This window comes from Rattus norvegicus, chromosome 10, assembly GCF_021556685.1.
Source record: "Rattus norvegicus strain SHRSP/BbbUtx chromosome 10, alternate assembly SHRSP_T2T, whole genome shotgun sequence".
NCBI classification, from domain to species: Eukaryota; Metazoa; Chordata; class Mammalia; order Rodentia; family Muridae; genus Rattus; species Rattus norvegicus.
This window is the reverse complement of record NC_141543.1, coordinates 112,553,403-112,570,476: the sequence shown is the minus strand read 5'-3', so window position 1 is coordinate 112,570,476 and position 17,074 is coordinate 112,553,403. Positions and strand designations below refer to the sequence as shown.

Sequence of the window (17,074 nt, the reverse complement as noted above, 5' to 3'; positions counted from 1 at the left end):
TTCGGAGGGGGGTGTGTGTGCCCCACTCTAGCCTGTATAGCTCCCGGGGAGAAAAAAAAAAAAACAAAACAAAAAATAGACATAGAACCTGGTGGGGGTTTTTTTTTGTTTTTTTGTTTTTTTTTTGTTTTTCTTTTCTTTTTTTTCGGAGCTGGGGACCGAACCCAGGGCCTTGCGCTTGCTAGGCAAGCGCTCTACCACTGAGCCAAATCCCCAACCCCGAACCTGGTGTTTTTATTAACAAGCTGTAAGTTTAAACCGGGCAGGTTCTGAGACTATTATAACATCCTAGCCATAGGCGCCGTGTTGCTTGCCAACTAAGTCTTGCTGTGTTTGCTCTGCCTCATGTGTGTCCTCAGAGCGATTTTCTCTTGGCCACATGATCATGGTCCATCCTCGAGGTCCATCCAGCCTCATGGCAACCTCCTCCTTCCTCTACCTTTTTCCTTCTCCTGGTCCCTGGGGGAGAGAAAACACACACACACACACACACACACACACACACACACACACACACACCTCTCTCAAGTTTCACCTTCCTCTCTCTCTTGCCCAGTCACAGGCTCTAGACTTTTATTATCTAATCAGAGTTTATTGGGGGAACATTCTTTACGGCACATTGATCAATACGCTGCCCATGTCCAGACTGCAACCTGATCTTGGGGCACAGAACTCAGCATCTGAATACACAGAGCCCAAGACCAATCCCAACATAGTCCCAGCCCTGCACAGGAGGACAGCACAGCAGCTTTCTAGCCTGCTCCACAAATGCTGACTGCCTGGAAAGCAACAGGGTTGGGAGGAAGCAGAGCCATTCTTCTGAGCGGGGAGAATTCTTCCAGGTCCTATGAGGGGTGCGACATCAACCCCATTTTTCTTATCCACACAATGGAAATAATTGGGCACTTCGGTTTGAGGAGGCATCAGGGAGCACCACCTTTGGTGGACAGGGTCCAGGACCCTTATCCCTGAGCACCCAGTCTGGGATAAAGGAACACTCCATCACTTCTACTGCGGCTCCTAAATGACCCCAGGTCCCCTAAAGCTAGGAAGTTTTGATAATAACTCAACTTTAGACAAAGATCTCAACACAGCCAGAACAGGAAAGGGTGCTCTCTGAGTCCAAAAGGTCACAGCTGCCCACTTTTTTGACTGTGGCAATGGGGGAGGGGAAAAGGAAGGGGGACGGGGGACCATGGGCATTAGCTGTGGCTCCACAGCCTACCATCCTGAGTCCTTGCCTGTTGAGATGCCCAGCCTGGTAAGGCGAGCCTGCGCTATCAGGCGTCCACTCTCCAATGACCCTCCATGAAGAGTCATTCAGAGTCTGACCTCCACCCCTGCCTAGGGTCTGACTATTATTCAAAAGGTGCTTCAGAAACTATTTGTGTGAGGACCCCCATGGCCTCCAACAAGTTGCATGGGGCTTGGGGGGTGGCTTCAGTCTTCAGGGGTGGAGACCTATGACAGGTAGCTGACAAACTCCAGCCTCAGCCACTGGGTATGTCACAGATACCCAGACACTATCCTTCAGATGCTAGGGATAGCCAGTTGTGCTTGCCAACCCCGACCCTTCCTTCAGACCAAATAACTCAGAGCTCCCAACAAGGAAACAGAAACCAAGCCAGTGCTCCTCCTGTCTCCCAAAGGTTAGAAGTGGCACCATCAATAACCATGTGTCTGCAGACCTGGTGACCTACTTGCCCTGTAGTCCATTTTCTGAGCTAGGAGCATTCAGGACCCCAGAGCCTAAGAACAAATTCCGTGGCACAGCCCCTACAGTTCTAGAGCTCACCTAGCAAGGATGTGGGAGCTCTCTTCAGACCTGGATCTGGTGTCCAGCCTACCTACCGTGGCCCTCCACCAGACCAGGATGTCCCTTTCTCAAGGGAAAGTACTTGGGAAGATGTAGCTATCCCTGGCAAGGTGACAGTTTCCTAGCAACTGCCTAGGGATCCGGTCAGATCTGGTTCAACCCTCTAAAATCCAAGTTCCTCCAGGCAGCCTACACTTCCCACCTCTTTCCACAGCTTCAAGTCCCATCAGGCCCTGGAATGTGCTCTGAGGCGACTTAGTGGCTGGATCCCTGGGGGATATGGACTTTCCCAAGATCCCTGACCCTAGGAACCATGGGAAGTGAAGGCCACCATGTCTGTCACCAGTCTTTTTTTTTTTTTGATTCTTTTTTTTTTTGGAGCTGGGGACCGAACCCAGGGCCTTGCGCTTCCTAGGCAAGCGCTCTACCACTGAGCTAAATCCCCAACCCCCTGTCTGTCACCAGTCTTAAGCAGCCATCCAGTCTCCCAGAGAGCTGCCTGGCTCCTCCTTGTCTCCAAAATGATCTTAGAAACAAGGAAAGAGTTATCTGAAGGTTTCTCTGTCAGCTGCCCCAAGGGGGCTGGAAGGTCAAATCTCCTCTCCAGTCAGGAGCCAAGGACTCTTTCAGATTCTATAGAGCCATACAGAGGCCACATTTGTGGCCCATGGAGTTTCTCCGTGATCATCCTGATTATAGACTAATCACTATGCCTGGGCAAGCCTCTGTGAACCACCCAGCACCAGTTGCTACCCCATGATGGATTGGAGCCAAGACAAGCTGGGTCAGGTAAAGAAAGCCAAGTCATTGGGACAAACGTTCCGTCCCAAGCACAGCTCACCTCCCTGAAGTCTGCAGCTGCCTGTCTCTTACCCCTGCTGCCTGAGTGATCTCTGTCCAGAGGATCTAGGAGACACTATTGAAACCTTTACTCCACAACCAGAGCACTTTTTCTCCAGGCGCCTGCAGGTATAGTGAGATACAGACTTCCCTGGCCCACTCCTAAAGTTGCTTACACCATTCCTGGTGTCCATTCCTAACGATTCAGAAACCTCCCAAAAGTCCTGTCTCTGAACGAGGCCACACTGAGACACCTAGCCTGGAACACACAAAGCCACAACAAGATCTCAGATGGGCCCCCTCACCCCGAGGTTTCACGGGGCCTGAAGGGTCGGCTTTACCATAGCTGTCCACAGAAGATCTTGACAGCAAGAAGGGAGAAGAAATACTAGGACCAGACATTCCACCCTTCAGCCCTGGAGGAGAAGGAGGAGAGGCACAGGAAGCACCTGGGTGTGGACCACATGAGGCAGTCAAGTGTCTGAATGTATGAGCAGGACAAGTCCCACGACCAAGCAAATCATCCAGTAGACGGACAGCAAGATGCAGACTCGAGCAGGGTGGAGCTTTGTCTTCCGGTTAGGATTGCTCCTGCGCAAAGCGGTGTGGTAGCATACACAGCAGTCTTAGAACCCAGGTGTCGAGACACACACATACACACACACACAGACGTGCACACATATGAAGTCCTGGTCTTGAAGGTAGAATTGATATGGCTCACTGGGTAAAACGCTTTCTGCACAAGCTTGAGGGTGGGAAATGTAGATGACCTCTGCTGTCTTCGCTATCAAAGGGTTACATGAGGTCATGAAAGTCCCAGCTATAAAGAACTTAGTCAAGACAGAATCTGAAGAGATGTTACTCAGTGGTTAAGAGCAGTTGTTGCTCTTGCAGAGGGACCCAGGTTAGATTCCCAGCACCCACATGGTAGCTCACACCATCTGTAATTTCATACAGTCCCAGGGGCCCGATGCTGTCTTCTGACCTCCAAGGGCATGCATTTGTACACATAATACATGCATGTGAAAGACTCGATATAAGATAATAACATCTGGAAAAATTAATTTATCTACATTTATATGCACTGATGTTTTTGCCTACATGTATGTCTGTGTGAGGGCATCAGATCCCCTAGAGCCACAGTTACAGACAGTTGTGAGCTGCCATGTTGGTGCTGGGAACTGAACCCCAGGTCCCCTGGATGAGCAGTCAGTGCTCTTAATCACTGAGCATCTCTCAAGCTCCTGAAAAGAAATTAGTAAAGACATCATCTGGTGAGAATCCCTCTCCAACTCAGCGTCTTTCCAAGATAAACCTTTGTGCTCAGGGTTGCACGAGGCTTATCAGGTATGCCATTCTAAGTGGCATAATCCCTTAAAGAATGTGAGCTCTGACCAATCAGAGTGAGGTACAAGACCTCTTTGCATTAGAAATAAAACCCAGTGGGAACCCCTAGGCATGCTGGATTGCTGGATTTGCCTCACTCTGCCTCTTTGTGCACAAGTGAAGCTTTTTACCTTGCTGAAACTCTTTGGATTGTGTGGACATTTTCTTGGGACCCGTTTCTAACATTAGAACCACAGTCTGTATCCCAAGAAACAGTGTAAAAGCTAAGACTGTCAGTTTATGTCTATAACCCCAGCAAGGTGGTGGTGGTGGACAGAGAAGGGTGGATCACTTGCCCCCTCATCCTGGCAAAACAGGGAGAGGTCTTGTTCCAAAGCATAGAGCGGGGGCTGGGGAGATGGCTCAGTGGGTAAAGGTGGTCCCTGCACCAACCTGCCCACCTGAGCTTCATTCCCAGGACCCACATAAAAAGTTGGATGCAATGGTGAGTACCTGTAATACCAGCATTCCTGTGTTGACGTAGGAGGTAGAGGAAATAACAGCCCTCAGGCTGGCTGGCCTGAAGCATCACAAACAAATGGCACATTCCACCTCAACAGAGTGTAAGGTGAGCTGACTCCCAGAAGTTGTCCCCTCCCACCCCTCCACGCCTTTGCCACCACACCCTCTAACCCAAACTCCCTCACAAAATAAGTATTTTTTTTTAAAAGGCAGAGTGATCGAGGGAAACATCCTAATGTTAACCTTGACCCCTCCATGCATCCGAGTGGTCGGGCGCACCCACATAGTACACACATATACAAAGCGAAAATGTGTGTGCACGTAGAGCCCAGAAGGACACCCCCCACCCCGCCCCCACCGAGTGCGACCTGGATCGTGTGTCTTCCCTGCTACTTCCCCAAATTGCCCTTCCCCGGCAAGGTACACTGTTACTTGTCCTTTTTAAAATCAAAATGAAGTTTTCATAAAGGAACTCTGGCATCCAGTGCCTGCAAGCATTGTGTGACCATGATCTTTCCATAACAACGCCCTGCACCCAGTGGGTAATCACTCCTTACCGAGTGGCAACAATTTCTGCGCCTTCTGCCTCTTTCTCTGTGGACATTTTATGCACAAGGAAGCGGGGCATATGTCAGGGACTGGACCTGTGGCCTCGGGCAAGTGCTCCACTGTGGAGCTCTACTTCCAAATGTTTTCCTTCCTTTTATTTTAAGACAGGTCTTGCTAAGTTTCCTAGGCAGGCCTTGAACTTGCAATCCTCCTGCCTCAGCCTCCCAAAGACACAGGGGTTGCAGGCCTGGCTCAGGATGTGGCCTTACGCGACCCATTTCTTTTACTGACCATGAAGTCTTCAGATCCACTAGTACTTCACTCCTTTGGTATTGCACAATATCCTGTTATTTGGACAGAAAGTATTCTCTCTGTGCATCTGCTCACCTGTTGATGGACGCCCATTTGTGTGTGGGGGTATGTGTGTGAATGTGGGGGGAGATGTGTGTATATATGTACACGTATGTGTGTATATATGCATGGCGTGTGTGTGTATGTGTGTATATATATGTGCATGTGTGGGGTGTGTATGCATATATGTGTATATGTGTGTGTACATGTATGGTGTGTGTGTATGTGTGTATATATGTGCCTGTGGGGGTGTATGCATATATATGTGTATGTCTGTATGTGTGTGTGTGTGTATGTATGTGTGTATGTGTATATTATGTGGGGAGGGTTGTATGTATGTGTATGTATGTGTATGTGTGGAGTTTGGGCCATTACTGCCTCTTAGCTATCGTGATTTATGCTCTTTTTTTTCTTTTTAGAAAATAAAATTATATTTTAATAGGGAATGAGGAGAGACGCCCAGACCAGAATGGATTCAGGTGTCAGAAGTGCAGCCCCCTGCAGGCTAAATCAGCTCGGGTCTCCAAGATCTTGCTCTGCAACTCTCAGACAGCAGCGTCCTCACAGTCATGAAATGTAGCCGTGCCATAGCTCATGGTGCTCAGGGCACAGCAGCCAGCAGACACCAGTAGGTAGGCAGGCGGTGGCCATAGGACCTCCCGGCAGGGTAAAGACAGGGTAAAGGCAGTTCTGGGCCCAGAGCTCCCAGGGTCAGGGCAGCCCAGGCAGAGTCCAGGAGAGCCAGTCCCCAAAGCCACTGTGTTAGCTTCGTCATCGTGTGTGCTTCATGTTTACGTCGCCGCCTTTCTCAGCAAGATACGGAAGAAAGAAATCGCTGGCTCACACAACACAGGAATTACGTGTTTAGCTTCATGAGGAACTACCTACCAAGCTGCTTTCCACACCACCTGCCCTATGTCACCCTCCCACCACAGAGCAGAAGACTTCCAGTTTCCCCCATGTTCTTCTTAACACCCATCTTCTCTGGTTGTGGGTTTTCTGCTTTTATTTTTATTGAAGTCGTCCTTATGGGTATGAAGTAGCAGCTCACTGTGGTTTTGATTTGCATTTCTAAAGGGACTAGGACCAAACATCATGTCTTTGCTTTCTATCGTGTACTCTGTGCGTGTGTGTGTGTGTGTGTGTGTGTGTGTGTGTGTGTGTGTGTGTGTGTAGTATGTGGGAGGGTGCTTAAGCCCATATGCGCATGTGGAGCCCCAATATTGACAGACAACAGATTATTCCCCAATCTATTAAGGCGGAATCTCCCATTGAACCCAGAGCTCAACCATTTGGCTAGTCTGCCTACCTAATTTGCCTGAGAGACTCCCTGTCTCCACTTTCATTTCCTTGTGGCTGAGATCACAGACAGGTCACCACACCCACTTCCCTGGCATTTACATGGTTGCTAGAGAGCTGAACTCCTCCTGTCCTCATACTTATGCAGTGAAAGCTTTACCCACTAAGCCATCTTCCTGGCCCCTAGAACATTTCCTTTAATGGCTTCCCCACCCCCACCCCCTAAGGTCTCAGTATGTGGCATTGACTTAGCCTGGATTTCTACCCACCTGTCTGTACCTCTTCCACTAAGTGTTGGGCTTAAAGGTAACACACCACCAGACCTTTTGTCACCCTTATTCTTTTTTTTGGTTCTTTTTTTTCGGAGCTGGGGACCGAACCCAGGGCCTTGCGCTTCCTAGGCAAGCGCTCTAACCACTGAGCCAAATCCCCAACCCCGTCACCCTTATTCTTAATTGCTTGCGGTTTTAGTGTCCTGACAAAAATCCTCTGCCGTGATGTTTTGCGTATCTTTTCCTTTCTTTTCTTTTCTTTCTCTTTATTTTTGATGCTGGGAATAGAACCCTACCCAGTGTTTCATTCTTCTAAGATTTGATGATTTGTTGACCCGTTGTCCAATTTCAAGATACTCTACGTGAATGGCTTGGGATAGAGGTCTGGTCTCATCCCTCTACACGTGGGCACCCCCTCATCTCAGCATTTAAAAAAAAATGTTTGGCATTTTTTTTGTTGTCAATGTTTCGGGTCAAACTCAGGAGCTTTCGCATGCTATGCAGGCGTTCATCTACTGACCTGCACTACCAGCACCACATAAATGTCTTTCATTCTTGTTTGTGAGACAGGCTCTCACTGCTGTGTAGCCCAGGCTAGTCTCAGACTTACCTTCTTCTTGCCTTATTCTCCCAGGTGCGGGTATTAAAGGTCTGAACCATAGAGCTTGGCTTAGCATTTTGTTTTGTTCTTTTTTGAGACAAGGTTTCAAAACCTTGTAGCCTTGGCTGGTCTGGAACTCACTATGTAGGCCAAGCTGCCCTCAGACTCATAGAGGGTTCTGCCTGCCTCTGCCTCCCTAGTGATGGGGTTACAGCTATGTGCTGCTATGTCAGAGAACTGTCACTTTCTCCATTGCAGACTTGGTTACACTTACCCTCCTCTGGGTCTAAGCTAGAGTGAGCACTGCCTGGCAGGACTTTCCCTGCCAAACTGCAGGTTGCCTTGGGTCTCCCTCTCTCCCATGGGGTGACAAAGCCCATTGTCCATGTCCTCTCCATTTGATGAATCGGGGCACGCCCACCCCAGTTCAGTCTTTAAGCCTGAAGGATGAGCAGGGAATTTTTTTCTGGGAGTCTGGGTTCCTCCACATACACCTACTGTGACACAAACTGTCTGCTGGTTCTATAGGTCCTGAACCCACTGGGTACTCTTCTCCTACCTGTTCCTCTCACTCTTCCTTGTGTCCTTTCTCCTTGGCCAGCTGCAGGGAACTCCAGCTCCTTGGAACCATCTAGATCCTGGATCTCCCTGTGGGTGAGCCTGAGATATGGAGACAGGCTATGTAGACAGAGGGCCATTTTATCTCTTGTCCTCCTCTGCTGTGTCTGTCCATGTCCCCAGTCTCTTAGGTCTGCTCTGCAGACCTTGTGGTGGCACACCCAGCCTTGTATTAGGGTTATCTAGAGTAGCAGAACTGTTACAAGGAAGGGATTTATTAGATTGGCTCACAGGCCTTGGTCCAGCTAGCCCAACAGTGGCTGCCTACCAAGAATCCAGTAGTCGTTCAGTCCACGAGCCTGGATGTCTCAGGGGGTCTTCAGTAGACACTGGAATCCTGGAGAAGTAGGCTCTAATGCCAGTGAAGGAAAGGCCTTGCCAGCACAAGTGAAAGCAAGGGGGCAAAGAGTGAAGAGCTTCCTTCTTCTGTCGTTTACATAGGCTGCCTCCAGAAGGTGTACCCAGATTAAAGGTGTCTCTTCCCACCTCAAAAGATCCAAATAAAGAGTGGGTCTTCCCACTTCAACTGATTTAATAATAATGGTTTAAAAGAAAAATCCCTCACATGCGTACCCGGCCACTCAGGTTTTAGTCAATTCCAGACACAGTCAGGTCAACAACCAAGAATGGCCATCACAAGCCTCCGCTGGATTCCTGATCAGTAGTGTCTCCCTCCCCTCCCTCGATGTTTTTTGGCCTGTCATCTTTCTCCATATCCCTAGGACTTCAGAGCAGCACCCAACCTGTCTGTATCACCATCCCGTCTGTAAAGAGCAGGTAACAACGTGCTGCTTCGGAGTTCAAAGGCAGTGCTGTAAAGTGACCCTTCTAAGTCTTGGCTTATGAAGTGACACTAGGAAACCACGGGACCACCAAGGCTTTACCAGCAGCCAAAAGTCCTGCTGAGGACAGAGGGAAGGCCTGTTCTGGAGCTCAGAGAACAGCCTGTGATTGCATGGCCTCTGCTGACAGCAGTCTATGAACACTCTGGTCACAGGGATAGCTATCAGAACTTACCAACTCTAGCACTGAGCAGACCCTTGCTCCTCATTCCCACCACCTCTGACACACTGAAACCCTTATCAGGTAGTGTTGGTTATTCTCTGCCTTGGCTTGACATGGACCTAAAACCAACCACTCTTCACACCCATGGCTTCTCTTGTGGACATCCCTGGTCCTCTCTAGCTTCTAGAGGTTTCCTCCCTTAGCAGCCCAGAGACCTTCTCCACATCACCCGAATCTCTTGAGTCCTGGAGAGTCAATCCTGGGGACCTTGTTCTTACTTTTTTCTGTCTACTGTACTTCATCTACTCTCACAGCCTTCAAGACTACCCTTACATTGGCCCTTCTGATTGTTCATGTAGCCCGGGTGCCCTGGGGGTGCCCTCAGTCCTGCTTGGCCCAAACAGAGCTGCTTCTGCACCCCTCAATATCCCCAGCCTTCCGAATCTTCTTTCCTTTGCTTTCTGTCCATACCAATAGTAATTCCCAAGGTTCCCTGCATCCCACTGGACCTCTAGGCTCAGGACCAGGATCACACAGACAAGGTGTGTGGATGGTCAGCAGGAGGTAGTCTTGCCCCCAGCCTATCCAGCCCTGATCCCTTTAGCCCATTCTCCAGCAGCAGTGGGGTGGAACTGCAGAATTCCCCAGTGGTCAGCACTGCTTTGCTTATATTTAGCATTGGCTCAGATGAGCATCCACAGTGGTCTACCTGAGCTAGTCCTGCTCACAGTCTCACCACGACCTCTGCCGAAAACAGCTTGGAAATCTACTGGCTTGGGACCCCAACGACAAATGTACCTGGTCCCTTGATTTCTCCTCCTCTACTGATTGAGGACTGGTTTGTCTCCACCATCTACCTGGAGCCTATCACATCTACACTGCAACTAAACACTCACAACGTAGATCACCCCAAACTAAGGGGACAGAGGTCATGATCTTCCTACCCTTGCTTTTAAATGTTCTCGCTCTCAGATTTCATCATGGAAGAATCAAGAGTTCCAGGAGAGGCCAGCCCATAGTAAGGGAACAGGGAGCTTAGGGGTAGATAACCTTTGTGCTAAACTCATGCCCCAGACCAAGGGGCGGGTGAAAGCTCTGCCCAACTGTCCATCAGAAACCAGGAACTACTGCCCCTCCCTGTGAGTCAGCACTAAGACCTCAGAGGCCAAGGGCACAGGGAAGCAAAAGATCACAGGTTTCTGATGGAGAGACGGGTGACTGAGCTGGCATTTCCCTCTGTACAAGACCAGAGCTGCCTTCTCAGATGCATGCCTTCCTTTCCTCCGAAGTCCCCGTTCCTCCTTTCTTTCTTTCCTTCTTTCTTTCTTTCTTTCTTTCTTTCTTTCTTTTTTTTTTTTTTTGGAGCTGGGGACCGAACACAGGGCCTTTCACTTGCTAGGCAAGCGCTCTACCACTGAGCTAAATCCCCAACCCTTTCTTTCTTTCTTTTTGTTTGTTTTGTTTTTGCTTTTCGTGACAGGGTTTTTCTGTGTAACTTTGGCTGCCCTAGAACTTGCTCTGCAGACCAGGCTGGCCTTGAACTAAGAGAGATCCGCCTTCCTCTGCCTCCCAAGTGCTAGGATTAAAGGCAAGTGCCACCAGTCCCTGGCCAAAGCATCATCTCTTACGACTTCAGTCACTAGGCAGCCCACCCATCCCGGTGGCCCTATTCGAATATTTCTCTGGTTCTTAGGAAACAGGGACAACTTGTACATGTCCTGCTGTACTGTAGGGCCGAAGACAGACATTGCCGCTGATAGTCATTCCCAGAGCGGCTCCCTATTCGGGGACCTTGTAAGGGACAGATATGATATCCACATGTATTGTCACTCAGAGAGGTCCAAGAAACAGGTGGCCTTTGTCTCCTTCACTCCTCAGCTCACCTCCTGCTCCCCAGCAGATGGAGAAGTCACCCCAGCAAGCTTGACACTGCTATTTCCTGAACCTAAGGGAAGTAGCTTGCTCAAGCCCACAGAGGCCTGTGCCCAGGTAGAGCCCTGCCCTACTTCTCATAGCAGATCCCTGTGCTACTGTGGCTCCAACAAGGCCTAGAGTCCTAGAGCAGACAGCTCTGTGTGTGTGTGTGTGTGTGTGTGTGTGTGTGTGTGTGTCTGTGTGTGTGTGTCTGTGTGTCTGTGTGTGTGTGTGTCTGTGTGTCTGTGTGTGTGCATGCATGTGCGTGCATGTGTGAATGTGTGGGATGTGTGTGTGAATGTGGGGTATGTATGTGGGAGGTATGGGGGGGCTGTGTGAATGTGTGTGTGTGTAAATGTATGTGTGTTAATGTGGGGTGGGTATGTGTGTATATATTTGTACATGTATATGTATATATATGTGTATGGGGTGTGTGTATGTGTGTATATATATATGCATGAATGTGTGCATATACATATGTGGGGTGTACATATGGATATATGTGTATATGTATGTATATATGTTTGGGGTGTCTGTATATGTGTGTGGGGTGTGTGTGTCAATGTGGGGGGAGGTGTGTTTGTATATATGTGTGTAGGGTGTGTATATGTGCATATTATGTGGGGAGGGTTGTATATATGTGTATGTATGTGTATGTGTGGAGTGTGTGTGTGAATTTGTGTGGTGTGTGTGTATGTGTATGTGTGTGTGATGTGTGTGTATGTATGTGTGTATGTATGGGGGTGTATGTATGTTTGTGAATTGGGGGAGGCGTGTGTATATGTGTGTGTGAATGTGGAGGGAGATATGTGTGTATATATGTGTATGTATGTGTGGGGTTTGTGGAAGTATGTGTATATGTGTATTATGTGGAGGGGTTGTATGTATATGCATGTGTATGAGTGTATGTGTGTGAATGTGTGTGTGTGTGTATGTGTGTGTGTGTGTATGTTTGTTGCGGGTAGATGCCACTGCAAGGTTGACCTATGGCCAAAAGTCAAAGAAAAGACTCCCAAGTTGTGGGTGGCCAGAACCAGGTGTCCTTGGGTAGCTCTTGTGTTGCCCTCTACCCCAGGGCATTTCCTAGGAGAGTGTCTAGCTACCAAGTTAGGCTGCTCACTCAGTGGTCAGTAGTATCCACCGAGTCAACCTGTGCTCTGACATCCCAGAATTCTGATTAAATTCTAGCCTTTCAGCCTTTCTACCCTTCCTTGTTCATTCCACCCAGGAGCCCATGCATCTACTACACAGAGATGTGCTGACATCTGCACTGGGATGGCAGCACTGATGCCAGGTGGTAGAGGACAGTTGACCTCTCCTCTGCATCTTAACCTGTAGCAGGGATCACTGCAAAGTTGTCAGCACAGGCCCAGACAATGATCTCTATAGTGGGATACATGCTGGCTCCCCAGAAGACAGGCTCAACTCCTAGCCACCCGTGTTTCAAATGTGGCCCTGCTTGGAAACAGGATCACTGGAGATGCAGTTGGTTAAGATGAGATTGCACTGCCTTAGGTACATCCAGGCCCAGTGTGACTGGCATCCTATGCAGAGCAGTGTGAGAAGGAAGAGAGGCACAGTGTAGAGAGCACCTGCAGCCGAGGATGCCAAGAATGCTGCCACCAGCAGCAGCTAAAGCACACAAGGAGGATCTTCATTTTGAGCCTCGGGGGTGAGGCTGGCCCTACCAGCACCCTGGTTTCCCCAGAATGATGAGGGCTAAGTTTTTTATCCTTTCTTACTGCAACTGGTCTGTCTTTTTTTTTTTTTTTTTTTTTTTTTTTGGTTCTTTTTTTCGGAGCTGGGGACCGAACCCAGGGCCTTGTGCTTGCTAGGCAAGTGCTCTACCACTGAGCTAAATCCCCAACCCCTGGTCTGTCTTTCACCCATGAGCTCCATCTGCATTGTCTTCCAAGAGAGTGAAGTAAATGTCATCTCCTTAACCATCTCCTGACTGGTGATGCTAAGAAAGGAGGAAGAGGTGAGGGAAAGAGGTGTATGACAGACAGTAGGGGGGTGGGAGAGGGGGGAGGGGAGGGTTCTCCTGTCTGGAGGTGCCGAGGGTTTCAGCACATCCTCTGCCTTGAAAGAATCGAGGCAGGACTTGTATGTGGCCATTTAGGAGGCTGCAGGGTGTGGCCACGTGAACCAGCACCCTCAGGTGGTATTTGAAAGAATCTTGTGGGTGCAAGGGGTGTTTGGTAGGGCAGAGTAATTGAGGAAGATACAGCCTTAGACCGAGCCATGGAGGGGAGCTATCAGCCAAGGGAGCCTAGCTCAATTGCACTGAGATTAGTACGAAGGCTGTGGGACACTATCATAGCTTCTAGACCTAGATGGCACCCCTGCTTCTGTTCTTAGGTACCAGGGCATGTGGCTTAGCTGCAAGAATGACTGTAGTCACTATGACGCCTAGGTTACCCAGCCACAGTTCCAGGCACATGTACCTGTGATGCTGTGTTTCCATCCTGGCTGTCATAACTAAATGCAGAGGACTGGGGCTTCAAACAGACACTCCTTTCTCTCACTTCTGGAGATGAATGAGGTCAGGAAGCCAGCAGGGCTGGTTTTCTCTGGCACTTCTTTTCAGCCTGCAGACAGCCCCCTTTTCCTATGTCCTCACTTGACCTTCCTGTGTGTTCCTGTGTTTCTTCCTCTTCTTATAGTGGTCCCACACCGATGATCTCATTAATTGGTAATTACCTCCTTAAAGCCTTAACTTCCAAATACAGTCCCTTTGGGGACTTAGAATTCAAAATATTGATTACGGGGAGTCCACTTCCTTCTACAACACACAGGCTCTTACAGACCTTCACTTTACAGATGAGGGGGAGGGGGCTTGAAGGACTCAGGTGGCACCTATTCTGGCTCTCTTGGGGGTGGCCTGGCCCCAATTTGAGCACACAGCTTTAGGCTTGTTTCTCTCAGTCTTCCCTGGCCATTTTTTTTTTTTTTTTGTACATAGAGGTCCAGTTCCCTGTCACCTTGGGAAAGCCACCGTGGCATTTTTGAAAATTCTGGAATTTTGCCTTCTTTGAAAACACAGAAATATCATAAGAATGAGCTTTCATTTTAACCCCAGATGTGGAGATATTGAGACTGCTTCAGACTGTCCACAGCAGCCGACTATGATTTTCTTCGTGCTCTAGCAAAGGTGTGGTTTTGCTAGCTGCAGACAGTTTCTTCGATCGTGGGGCATTTGGAACTCTGGGAACTTTTCAGAGGCTGTATAAATGCTATATAAATGCTAGGTCCCTGAGAAGTCAGGGTGGTTGTTGGTCATTTGGTGGGGTGGGGTGGGGAGGTTGCAGTTATGCTCAAAGAAGAAACGAAAGGAAAGAAATTAGATCCAGGGGTCTCTATCTTATTTTTTCCCCTCTAACCATTCTCTCCTATCTGGTGATGGGAGTGAAACAGGGGTGGGAGAATAAAGGGTGGGAAAAAGAACCACAAAGTAGCAAAGGCAAGCTACAAGAAGCTCCCAGGAATATGACAGAGTGAGGCAGAGACAAGGGATGTGAGCATTCTTGTGGATATGTCTGGAATGGGGTTGACCCTTGGGCCTCTCCACTAAGGCAGGAGTTTTAGGCAGCAAAGAACTGACATTTGGGCCTACCTCACTTTCTAATAGAACAGAAGGCTCTTAGGGGTTCAGGGGATCCCCGGCTGAGGAGAAGGCTACAAAGACAAGCTGGTTGGGGGATAGTTCAGGTCAAGCACCAAGCATATGCCATCAGAAAATGGGGACAGCAAGCACAGGGAAAGAGACTAACAGGAAGACCGCAGGATGTAGGGCAGGAAAGTAGAAATGACTAGACTTCCTGATGCTGCCCTCCTGGAAGAGGGGATTCCCAGACACTTGCCGTCCCCTAGAGATTATGCTGGTGGAGGTGTGTTTAACTTCTTCAGTATAAAGACTTAAGAATACTGTTCCTTTTATTATTTATTTCGTGTATTTGTAACTGTGTGAACATGTACACCAACCATAATATGTGGAGGACAGGGAAAACTCGTGGTAGTTGGTCCTCTCCTTCCACTCTGTGGGTCCCAGAGTGTGAATTAGGTCATCAGGCTGATGCATCCACAGAGCCATCTCCCTGGCCCTCAGTTGACCTGAGAATTTAAACGACAGGGAAGACAGGCCAGCCTACAACTAATTACTGGTGTGGGCCCATGCAGGCCCCTCCCAGTAACCAGTCCCATTCCATTCAACTCTTCTTAGTCCAGTAGGATAAGCTCCATGAAAGCTGGGGTCCTGGAGAATCATTCACCCTTTGATGCTTGAGGTATCAGACCAAATCTTGGAAGGACTTCTTGTGGCCCTGCCTTACCCAGAGCTCTGAAGGAGGATCAACTCCTTCACTTAGCCCTCTCTGCCTGGCGACAGGCTCTAGTTGCAACCTCCACCCACCCTCGGCATGTGCCCCCTTGTCACAGTCTCATGAACCATCTACAAAGGAAAAACCTAAGTCCAGAAATAACTCCCCACCCACGACTCGCAGGCTCCACCCCTGAGCTCCTAGTCGTTCCGCCTACGGGCGCCTCCTGCTAAGCTGAAGTTAGCCCTTTGGGGCTCCAGGATGGGCATCCTGGGGACTGTCAGGTCAGCTAGGGGAAGAGCACAGGGCCCCACAGGTGCGGGTCCTTGCTCACTGACATGCACTGCTTAGGGAGTCCGGTAAGCCACGGAACACCATGCATCTCTTCCTTCCGTACAGCGCACAGGTCGGAACTCTGTGTTGAGACTCCTGTTTCTGCCCGGCGGGACACCAGCGCCGCTCAGAGTGCACCGGGACCAAGGTTGCGGACTCCAGTCGCTATGGTAACGTGGCCCGAGCTTTAGGCGCGGGCGGGAGAGTGCGGATGCTCGGAATCCTGTAGACCCCGGTCCCGCCTGGCGCAGCTCTAGGTCGTACGCAGGAGTCGAAGCTAATTCCGTAGGGTCCTGCCGGGTGACACACGCGGTGAGTGGACGGCCATCGCATCAGGTTCTGCTCCCCTGTAGCTTTGACCCAGACTCCCGAAACGCCTATCTCGTGAGTAGCTACACGCGGTTATCCTCGGATAGCCTCCAGCACCAGCACTGGGTGCAGGTTTCACTCAAACCGGCACATAACTGCATTGTTTTCACTGCTTTGCAACCTGCAACAGCGCTTCAGTCCCTCATTGACTTCATTAGTCCATTGTCTTGTAGACTGCATTATTTCCTGGGTTGGCCCGATGTTTAACGTGATTAAGTTACACTTTTTTTTTTTTTTTTTTTTTTTTTTTGGAGCTGGGGACCGAACCCAGGGCCTTGTGCTTGCTAGGCAAGCGCTCTACCACTGAGCTAAATCCCCAACCCCTAAGTTACACATTTTTAACAAGAAAATGGCAGCGTCTCTCAGAAGGCAGACGCCCGTTACTGGGGAATACTTTCGTCGCTAAGTTTTGAGTGGTTTAAGTGGTGCCTGCCAAGTGGCTAACATAAAGCTACTATTTTCTGCTCTGCATGATGGCACGTTCCTTAAAGTCCCAGCACTTGGGAGGCAGAGGAAGGCGGATCTCCTTGATTTCAAGGCCAGCCTGGTCTTCATACTTCCAGGACAGCCAGAGATTTGTTGAGACCCTTTCTTAAAACCTAAATAAGTAACAGAGTTACTATTTTCTTATTGTAAATAATAAATACCATTTGGGGAGGTGCTTGACTGTGTCTTGCTTCTAACCATATTTTCCGTTACTAATTTTAGCATACATCAGTGAAAGCTTCCTGATTTTTTTTTTTTTTTGCTTTAATCTCTGTCTTATTCTTGCTATGTTAGGTGGAGAAAATGAATCACACGTTAACTGAATCAAACCATTCAAACCTTTCGGACTAAACTGGGATACAGTTTCCAGCAGTCTTTATTTAGAATCTGGATCAGAGTAGGTTTCAATCACTGCTCTGGCAGCTGGGGCCCTGGGAGAGCTGCAGGAAACAGG

General features: G+C 49.1%; 1 protein-coding gene and 1 pseudogene across 21 annotated transcripts in view; one reads left to right on the top strand and one right to left on the bottom strand.

Moving 5' to 3' along the window:
* Positions 1–5,832: 5,832 nt before the first annotated feature.
* LOC148003220 (dolichol-phosphate mannosyltransferase subunit 3-like) lies at positions 5,833–6,269 on the bottom strand (annotated as a pseudogene).
* Positions 6,270–15,925: 9,656 nt separating this feature from the next.
* The window catches only part of Ccdc57 (coiled-coil domain containing 57), a 103,479-nt gene continuing 102,330 nt past the window's right edge, over positions 15,926–17,074 (top strand). For all 21 annotated transcript variants that reach the window (XR_015631072.1, XR_015631071.1, XR_015631066.1 and 18 more), the window contains 1 exon segment: positions 15,926–16,077. The gene's annotated coding sequence lies outside the window, so the exon portion shown is untranslated.